At 54.8% G+C, this 10,563-nt stretch overlaps 1 long non-coding RNA gene across 1 annotated transcript; it reads left to right on the forward strand.

The window, feature by feature from the left end:
* The first annotated feature begins 64 nt into the window (after window positions 1–64).
* LOC109386532 (uncharacterized) lies at window positions 65–4,749 on the forward strand. The gene is made up of 2 exons (XR_002124801.1): window positions 65–357; window positions 671–4,749. It is a non-coding gene; the product is annotated as an uncharacterized LOC109386532 (long non-coding RNA).
* Window positions 4,750–10,563: the final 5,814 nt, after the last annotated feature.

Consider the following 10,563-nt stretch of genomic DNA (forward strand, 5'->3'; position numbering starts at 1 on the left):
TTCAAAGCAGGTGCCCTGGGACATGGGCCTCTGTAGAGCTGGCTGGGGATGTGGAACAGTCAAATGTCCAACATCAAACATTTCAAAGCTCAGAAACGAGCCTATTAAATTCCCTCATGTGGCTGGTGACGGCCACACGGCCTCGTCTCCGTGTTTCTCAGGTCCTCCAGGATGGCTCACGGACGTGCCTGCCCCGGCTCTTCCCACTCCTGCTCCAGTCCTAATCAGTAGCCTCACTTCTGGCCCAAAGGCGCTTGGAACAGAGCATCCTCCCTGAGCCCACATTCACCACTGTCCCTCCATGTCACCTCTGAGTCCCCACTGCCCGGCACATGGCTGGAACACAGCGGCTGGTCGGTATGTGTTGAATAAATCAATGACTCTTGCCCATTGGACCTTGTGATGGCCATCAGATGCTGGACCCAGGGTCATGGATCCAACGCCTAGGGACCGAGTGGCCTCCACACTGCAAATTGCCCTGTGTCTGCCAAACGTCTCATGTCACCAGAGGCCAGTTGGTTGGTCTGCATGTGACCGTGTCTGGCTAACAGACTGGGGTCTGGCATGCGGGCCGGAACATTTTTGGGCAGGGCTCCCGTTCTCTGGCTTGTCAGCCCCATCGCCATGCAGCTGTCTAACGCTCATTTCATTTCCTACCTGCATGCTCTAGGCGTCTGAGCTGGGACCTGAGCGACGACAGGACTGCCTGGCCACCAGTACGTGCTGACAGCCCCGGGCTGGGTGTCCCTGTGGGTCTCAGTGTTCTGGGCCTGCATCCTGGCCCGTTGCTTCCTCTGCCCAGGCTGGTCCTGCTGTCCTCCCATCTTTCTCGCTCCGGCTTCCTTGCAGCTGATGGTCAACAAGGCTGCATGAGCCACATCAGGCTGATTCACCTGGGTCCTGGTCCACCTCGCCTTTCACACTTGACCTTGTCTCTGGTTCTTCCTAACGGCTCCGTTTAAGACCACATCTCGAGGTCAGGACTGTGGAAATGGGCTTCCAGGAGGAGGACTGACTTCCTCCGAGGCCCAGGTCCAGCCGCCCCCGCATGACCGGAGGACCTGTGGTGAAAGCCTCCAGGGTGGACACGGATGCTGCCTGTCCTCTGGACACAGTGCCACTGGCCCAGCAGAGTCCCCACCAGTGGTGCCCTGCACCCCATGCCCCCCAGTCCCGGGGGCCTTACTCCCAGCCATCCACAGAAGGATGTGCTGCAGGATAACCCCAAGAGTCACCGCTTAGGTAGGTCAGGAGAAGCGTGGGGCCTGGGGGCCCTCAGGGTGCTACGGCCCAAGCACGGCCATCCTCTGCACAGGCCATCCTCTGCACATGTGCAAACTCTTTGCACCACATTTGGGAGCTCGTCACCCCCAACCAACAATAGGACGTGGAAATTCCTTGAACAGATGTCCCAGAGTGAAGCTAGTCATTGCTCAGACACAAGGTAAGTGCAGCAAAACCCCCACTGTAATGAACTTGAGGGGACACCAGGGTGTGTCAGCAGGGACAGGTGTGCCCATGGGAAGAAGCACCCAGGGGGACGGGCGGCTCGCATACTTGAGGCTGGCTTCTTGGGATGACAGCGCTATCGTCCTGGAAGCCGCTCCTCGCCACTCTTCTTAGAGGCATGAGAAGAGGGGCTGGCGTGGGTCCTGGACGAGTCAGACACCTGGCCTGCTGTGCTGCTCGAGGACTTGAGGCACGTGACATCCTCTGTCTGCACCTCCGTTTCCCCATCTGCAAAATGAGAAGGTTGGAATATATCTAATTTGGCACTGGAAGGTAGAAATAATTTCTAAAGCCAAACGATCATGTGTGTTTAGAATCCTTGCCTGCTGCTGACCAGCCCAGGATGGTGTCAGAGCCTGGACGGCAACTGCAGCCTTTGCTCGAGGGTCTCGGATGCCAGATGGAGCCTTGTATTCATCCTGCTGAGGCTCTCGCCAGCATCTCTTGTGTGCATGTGTGCTGCAGCAGGCCGTTTCCCAGTGAGCTTCTCACACCTCACCTGCTACTCGCAGTGGCAGATGCGTATTCTTCCCCATAAAAGCAATCCAGACGTCAGTGTCAGGACTGGCGTGAGGGTTCCCAGAGTCGTCAGGGACCTTCTGTTTTCCATCCCACCATCCTCAGTCACACAGCACATTCCGAGAGGAGAAAGAGCAAGGGGCAAACCCCTTTGGGGAGATTTCCCTGACAGCTGACTCCGTGAGTTCTGCCAGCAGCCCATTGTGCAAGCCTAGCTGCAGAGGGAGGCTTGGAAAAGAGAATTTTCACTGGGCACATGGTTGCCCCGCATGAAAATGGGGCTCACTTCAGGAGGAGGCGAGGACTGATGTTGAGTGGGCAGACAGCTCCCCGTGCCAGGCCTCCCCAGGAACTGCCGCTGCCCTGCTGTGACCACGGCCCATGTGCACTTCTACGCCGTCTTCAGACACGCTCCTTCCTTGGCCTAACACAGGCCGACCGGCTCCGGGACGCCCAGAACCCAGCTCCCCAGCTTTCCCATCTACCAGGGATCAGACTTCATCCCAACTTCACCCTAAACGCCTGTCCGGACCCTGGCTGACGTCCACCGTGAACGGTCTGAGTCCTGCTCTGCTGACAGCTCCTGGCCTGGCATCTTTGCTGCCCATCCACCTGACTCAGCCCTGGCCCTGCCCTCCCGGACCTCGACCTGAGTCCCATTTCAAGGACTCCATGCAGACCACAGGCTCTTCTCAGCAAACTGTTTTCACTGTGCAGGGAGCCTGATTCTTTTTACTTAACATAAAATTAGGACATACTACAGACAATTTGGAAACACAAGTAGACGAGTATAAGAAGAGGACACCTACTTACACTCCCTCCCGGTGCTCAGATGAACGCTGTTAATATTAGAAACTACTCATGTGGGAACTCCGTGTTGGCTTTTGGGAGCTCGGAGGAGTATGTGGATGCTGCTGGACGTCATGTGGACACTGGCTACCCACCACCCCGAGTCACCCAGCAAGACCACCAGGCGAGGCTGCAGATGAGCCCCAGAGGGGCCCAGCCTGCACTGCAGAGTCGCAGAAATGCTAGAAATTGCAATACACCTGGTTGTGCCTTTAAGCCACTACAGTTTGGGGTGGTTTGTTACTTAGTAACAGATAACTGAGTTCTGCAACTTGCACGTTCAGTTTTAACATTAGACCGTATTCCTGTGTAATTACGTTGTGGTGAAAAGTGAGTTCTGGATTTTAATTTCAACTTCTCCACACATTAGCTGTGACTTGGGGCACTCTATAAAACGGACTTGATAAAAACCTCATAGATTTTGGGGAAAATAAATGCGTTGATAGAGGCAACCCTCAGTGTCCGAAACATAGATCAACATCAAACAGATTTGTATTTCACCAAATCATTTCTTGATGGCCACGATGTGTCACCATGGCCTGTCACCGTGTGCGTCTGTCATGAGTCAGCCGTCTCCTGCTGTTGGGCATTGATGCTGTTTCCAGGTCTTTCACTGCTAGAGAGCACTGAGAACGAAGCCTCTTGTTTCCACTCTTCACAGGAGGAGACAGCGAGGCTGAGAAGGACTGAGCCGCTCGCTCAAGGTCACACAGTGGAGCTGAGGCTGCACACCTGGACCGTCACTGAAGGGCCTGCTTGCTGCCAGGCCCAGCTCGAGCGCCCGTGGAGGTGTGGCCGCCTCTGGCATCACAGCACAACCGTCTCCCTGAAGACCAGCCATCCTTGGCAAGGAGAGGCCTTCTGACATGCTGAGGTTTGTAGGAGGGTGAACGCTCGCAGCCTCTGCACGTGTCTGCCCAGCCCTCAGCCTCCTGTCATGACTGTCACCCTCAGACTGGCAGGGGTTCTCCTGGGAGGATGGACTGATGGCAGACGGGGGAGGTGCTGGTATACAGACTCGACTTGGCTGGACGGTGGCTTCCAATGGCCCCTACTGGCATTTTAGGCCTGTCTGTGCTCAACTGCAGGCCCAAAGGCAGGTCACTCAGCTCTCTGAGCCTCACTTTCCCCGTCTGTGCAATCGTGGCATTTATCCCTCCTCCCCTCCCCCAAGTCCCTCCATTGTGAGGATTAAGGGAAATAATGTGTGTCAAGTGCCCGACCCGAGTGCTCAGGACCAGTAATTATCCGCGCCTTCTTGACACTGGCAGGGAAGCGCTAAGGCAGGTGGCGGTGATTTTTCATCATCCTGGCCTGGAGAAAGTATGGCCCTGGGAACGGAGGAACATTTGGATCGGAAAACTGAACTTCTCCTGGTGCTCTCTGAGGTGTCAGGAAAGATGAAAATAAAAAGTAAAAATTATTTCTCCAAATGGGACTTGGTGGGTGCCAAGTCATCAGCAGGTGGAGCGCTGCCTTCTCGTGCACTTACTGCCCGTTATGAGTCCGCTCACCACGTCCACTCACCTGCTGCACGTGGCGCTCAGTGTCACGGCCGCGGAGGGCAGGGGGCAGGAGGAGGCATGTCCGTGGTGGTCGCCAGCGGGGCCCCACGGCTCTGTCCAGCCTCCTCTGCCACTCTCAGGTGACGCCCAGCCGCTGCTTGGAGTCGTTTCATCTTCACAAGCCTGGACAGCCTCAAAGACGGTGACGTGTCCAGTCTCCGTTCCCTCGGAAATGAATTCAGGTTGACAGACTATCATTTTGATAACTTTTCATCCCATTTCTTCCTTTTTGACTCCTTCCTGACATTTCCTTGGCATGGGGCTTACTCATGAAATTCAGGTGCCAATAAAAGGCAGTTTTAACAAAGGCTTTTGTGCTGCGAATATCGTGCTTTCCCTCCTTCTTTCCTTTTCTTCCTTCCTCCTTTCTTCAAACACACATCAGGCGTTTTCTATGTGCACATCGCACGGTGGACTTGGGTGACGCAGGCTTGTGTGTGAGGGACAGTCAGTCTCTGCCCTTCAGTTGCTCAGTTTCAAAGAAGGGAAAGCGAATGAAAAGCAAAGATCTGTCATCTGCTGCCACAGAATGCTGTGTGACGCCCCACTGGCTCACCACGGCCAATAGCTGTCCTCACGTGCGGGCCGCTCAGGGCTGGGCTCCCACACTTCAGGTGGCCACTCAGCTCAGCCTTCAGTCTGCCGGTGTCTCCACTGGGGCCAGTCTGCAGGGTCGGTAGGACCTCAAGGGCGCAGTCACATCTCTGCCTGCGTCGTGCCCACTGACACCCGCTGGCTGAAGGAGGTCACGGGGCAAAGCCAAGCGCTGATGAGCAGGGGCCTGAACCCCTATACACACTGGGAATGGGAGGCAGAAACATCTGCTGAAGAACATGTCAGGCGGGCACAGGAGGGACAGCAAAAGGATGAAGACAAAGCAGAGCAAAGGCGGATGCCCCAGCCGGTGTGATCGGGGAGGACATCCTGAAGGAGGCAAACCTTCGGCTGAGCATTTAGAGCTTCAAGAAACGAACGAGGTGAATATGGGATTGGAGCGTCTATTCAAGGCGGGAGGAGCTGCCCAGGCCAGTGTGTGAGGCTCAGCGGTCCCAGGGCCCACTCAGCAGCTAGTGTTTTCACAGGGGCAGGAGGACATGATGGCCTTGGGCAGAGAAAGAGCAGGTCCCAAGGCCCGTCTGACAAGACAGTCATGGAAGGACTCAGAGTCAGAGCCGGGCAGTGACAGCCGCGCCTGTGAAGTGGAGCTGGGTGCTGGCGTGACTGATGAATGGAGGGGGGGACCTGGAGGTGGGGAGTCTGTCGGGGCCCACTGCAGACCTGCAGGGAGAGAGGGTGAGGGCGTGGAAGAGAGACGGGGCGGGGCGCCCGGGGCTCAGGACGGGAGGGAAGAGGAGCTGACACAGACTGTGAGGCGTGTGCAGCTATTACAGCTACTCTAATAAATGTCACTGTGCTACTCGTCTCATGAGAACTCCGTGAGATGCCAGCAAACTGGAGATGGACAAAAAAGGAACAAAGTACATTTTATACAAACCATAGTCTGGGAAATTGATTTTGTTCAAAGGAAGTGAACGCTAGAAAGGAAGGCAGCGATCACCACGAGACATCACAGAAGACTCGCCCTCCTTTATGTAGGAACTACTGGGGGGAGGGGAGGACTGGGGTTTTGAGGCAGACACACAGGGCCTGAATCCCCATTTCCATACCACCTGGTTCGGTGACTTTGAACACAGTCTCTCCCACGACTTGGTAGCCCTGAACCTCACCTCTGGGCCTCAGCCGCCTCCTCTATACAACGGGGACAAGTCTACTTACTGTGTTTATCACGAAATTAAATATGACAGAGGATGCACAGTCACTCCCAGCTGACAGGTGAAGTGGTTTATGTGAATTAACTCACTTATTTTTCTCCCCAAACAACACTTTGAGACAGGAACGCTTACGATCAGCACCCTCGCTGTACAGGGTGCGAGATGAAGCCCCGGGAGGCAACACGACTTGCCGGGATCGGAGAGCTCCGACGGCAGAGCCTGACCCAGAGAGGGTGCATTTTCCCACCTGCCCCACGGCCGTCCTATTTGCAGGTGAGGGAGTGCAGTTAAGGCGGGCAGCATGCAGGGCCAAGGTCTGCGTCAGAATCGGCGCGGTCCATGTGCTCCCCACACCCCACCTCACACCCTGCGCTCCCACTCCCCACGTGCAGCCTGGACGCCTTCAGCACTTACCCCGTCAGCAGGGTGGGCTGGCATCAGTCGGGGTTTCGTGAATGATTGCTGGAGATGAGACACGCTAGGCCCTGAAAGTTCCAGAAACTCGCCCTGGGTCAGAGGTGCTGAGCTGGGCTTTGACCCCAGGTCTGTGTGGTCAGTACCTGAGACAGCTCGCAGGGCAGCCTGGCTGTGAGCTCACAAAGTAGGAGTTTCTGGAGTTTCGTGGTTGTGATAAAATCTCCAGGAAGGTTTTACAGTGACTCACAGCATTACACCACCAAGGAGTAATAGCTTTGTGAATATGGGGCCTTGACAAAGTTTCCAGAGCCTTCCAGACTTCTCTGCTACTGTCTATGTCCCTTTACTCCTTCTCTGACACAGGCAGACACAATTCCTTTGGATTCATACCTCTGATGGGATTTGCCCCTGGAATGCGAGGCTCTACACGCCTCCTCTTTGTTGATGATACAGAAGGAACAACCTGAAGACGAAAGTCCCCTGGACTCGCTGGGGCAGTTATATTTCCTGTGATATAATGGACACACTCACGGTAGAATCATCTGCTCTTGAGTTCTACTTGAGTTCTTCCGTGACCTCTTACGGAAATGAGAAGTCTGCCCCCTCCTGGGAGGCCAGGGTGCTTGCTGGCCAGGGGGTGTGTGACGTGTGCAGCACGTGGGTGAGGGCTGCTGCACCCCATTTCCCTATCTCCCCTCAGGGAGCATTATCAGCTTCAGGCCACCAGCCAGACGCGCCTGTGAGTGGTCTCGGTTCTCTGGCCCGGAGCCTGCAGGCCAGGCTACCGCTGTCCGGGCACATTTGCCTACAACCCTGCTTGCAGCGCCCCTGCTCAGCCTGCACGTGGCCTCAGCTGGTGAGGCCATGACCCTCACCACATCCAGCATTGCCCTGATGCTTGTTTGTTTACTTGGCTGTCCTCTGTGTCCACTAGAATGTGAGGTCCGTGGTTCATGAGGGCATGAGCCAGGCCATTTCATCCTTGCTGGGTCCTCAGCATTAACACACAGTAGGTATGTCAATGCTTATTGGATCAATACATTATTGTTTGGCTGAGGATGGACCCCAGGGACATCTACGGTTCTATTCAGTTGTGGCTTTTCCAGGATCTTCCACCCACTGAACTGAGTCCTACGCACAAACAGCTGCCTTGGTTTCTCTACCCGGCTCCCAGTTGCCCGTTGGGTCTGTGGCCAGGCCATAACCTGCAGCTGACTTGGATGGGGCTCTGACACTCTACCCAGGTCTCGCCACATTCTATCCTTAGGGAGCTGGTTCCTGAGCCCTGAACCCTCACCCCTGTTTGGGATCTTGCAACAGCCAGGGTTACTGACTGGATCAGCCTGACGCTGTCTTGAGCATTTACAGCTGTGACTACAGCTGTGATGTGTCTGCACCTGTTACTTGATAGCAACTATGGCCAGAAATCACACTCAAGTTTGGACACTACGTATCACGCAACTATGGCCAGAAATCACACTCAAGTTTGGACACTACGTATCACATTTCCCAACTACTTTGATAGGACCAGCCTTAGGAGCAGGTTCATGCCTTCTCTTTTGTCTACAACATTATGATCATCATCACCATCATCCCATCAAAATCACCATCTCCATCACCATCATCATCATCAGCATTTGAATAGCACACAAGTTCAGAACTTACTCTCTTTTATGTGAATTCGAATTTTGCTGCACCACTAGCTCTGTTAACTTGGGCCCCCCGCTGAGCCCTTCAGAGCCTCATGTCCTGATCTACAAAGTAAGGATGATGAAAATTTGACCGCAAGGTATCACTATGAAGATTCAGTAAGAAAATGCATGCCAGGAAATTAACTTAGTGGGTACCGTAAACACCTACTAAGTGTTGTTATTAATATTATCATCAATATCTCCTCACCACCATTTACTGTATGTGAGCTTTTACTAGAAATCAGTTACTGAGCTCTGCTGAGCTGTTTCTGTTTGTTCACTCACTTGCACACAGAGAATGGCTGTTATGTGAGGGGTATTATTCTGGACTCTAGAAGTTTAGGGGTGAACACGACACACAAGGCCTTGGCTTTTGTGGGACTTACACCCAGTGAAAAGGACAGACAAGGAACAACCCCACCACAGTCCTTTTATCTAGAAAAATCACTCCCATTTCACAGATTTAAACAGTAGCTTGGAGAGGCTGGGGTCAGGTGTCCAGCCCTATCCAGCCACTGCTGGCATCTGCCTTCATTTTGCCACGAGGCTCACGTCCCCAGCATCCCTCCCACTTCCTGGATCCGCCTAGAGACCCCTCCACTCTCCTGCTCGGTCTCTCACGCACCCTCCTGGCCCAGAAGTCACTCCAGCTGCGTCTCAATGGCATCTTGCTTTCCTGGGAAACACAGGCTGGATTCCCTCCCTCAGCGGGAACAGCGTGTCTCCTCGGTGAGTTTCAGCTTAGTGCATTTTATTTAAGGCTCCAAGAACAGCCGTTAAGCAAATGCAGGGGAGAAATGTATGTGGAAACTGCCCATCGAAAGCCCATGGCTGTACCACATACCTCGAGGCTGCGGGTCAGCATCTGGCTCCAGGTGGCAGTGCCGTCACCGCTCTGCAGTCACAGCGGCAGCCAGGCCGGGGCCAGAGGCTTCAGGGCTTCATTTGCTCCCATCGACTTTCTTCATAGATCAGTTTGATACTAGATGTTATAAGGTTAATTTTGGATGATTAACTTCTCCTATCGGGATATCTGATTTAGTTTTCCTCTCAGACACTTTCTCCCCATTGATTTTCAATATTGCACTTTCCAAGAGGGAGGCAAACGGCTTCCAAAGGGTCTGTCAAGAGAGGCAGCTCAGGGTCCCACCCAAATACCTGCCCAGGGTAAGAGGAACAAGATGCAGGCAGCTGGGGGACCCCCCACCCCTGGCCTGTGCCCATCAGGGAGGCTGGTCGGGACGCCTTACCCTGGGGATACCTAAGCAGGTCCAGGCGGTGGTGAGTAAGAGCGAGGGTTTTGGAGACTGTTACACCTAGGTCTGACGTCCAGCGTTCCGTTTACTTGATGACCGGCCCTGACAGGTGCATAGCCTCTGAGCCTCAGTTTCCTCTCCAGGAGCTGAGTACAGTGGGCGCTTGGCCGTTCAGAGCCCAGTGTCTCCCGTTCCTCTTGTTCTGCTCCTAGAAGCCTCACCGCCTTAGCATGCCGTGCTCCCGCACACCTCCGGCCCTTTGCACATGCTGTTTCCCCTGCTCATTTCACACTCTCCCCTTCAGGCCCCTCCTGCCTCCTCTCACTGGCTTCTCCACCTGCTGCTCCTACTGGTGCCAGCATCCTGCCTCCTCTCACTGGACTGTGAGCCCGTGAAGCAGGGATGGTCTGTCTTGGCCAACAGTATCCAGCAGGGTACCTGACCCATTGAGACCACGCCAGATGTTTCTGAGAGAATGAGTCAGATCAGTGGACGGGTCTGGAATACGATGGGGAGACATCTGGATGCTGCAGGGCCCTTCCCTGCGATTCAGGCACGCGTGGGGACTCCCTCTTGCTGGTGTCTCCTGGCCTCTCACCTCTCCCGGTGCCTTCCGTGCCTAACAGTCCATTCCAGACACCCGCCACCTCCAGGCTGTTCCTGGCTCCCAGTGGGAGGGCAAGGGTGAGCAGCTGGAAACTTCCGGCATTCCCCTAAGCCCACCCTAAAAACAATGCAGCCAGAATCAATCCGATGCCAACACTAGTGATCACTGACTGTGCGCCGCTTGTAAATACTTGCTCACACCTTGACGCTTCACCCGACCCTGAGCGTTAGGTGCTGTTATCACCTTCATGCCCACTTCACAGACAGAAGGCGACACCAAAGCTAAGTGACTTGCCGAAGCTCACACGGTTGGCACGTGGGGCAGCTGGGATCCCACAGCTCGGTGGAGCCCAGGAGTGGGCACCTCCCCACCCACCGC

The sequence above is a fragment of the Hipposideros armiger genome, unplaced genomic scaffold, assembly GCF_001890085.2.
Source record: "Hipposideros armiger isolate ML-2016 unplaced genomic scaffold, ASM189008v1 scaffold_135, whole genome shotgun sequence".
Taxonomy (NCBI): Eukaryota; Metazoa; Chordata; class Mammalia; order Chiroptera; family Hipposideridae; genus Hipposideros; species Hipposideros armiger.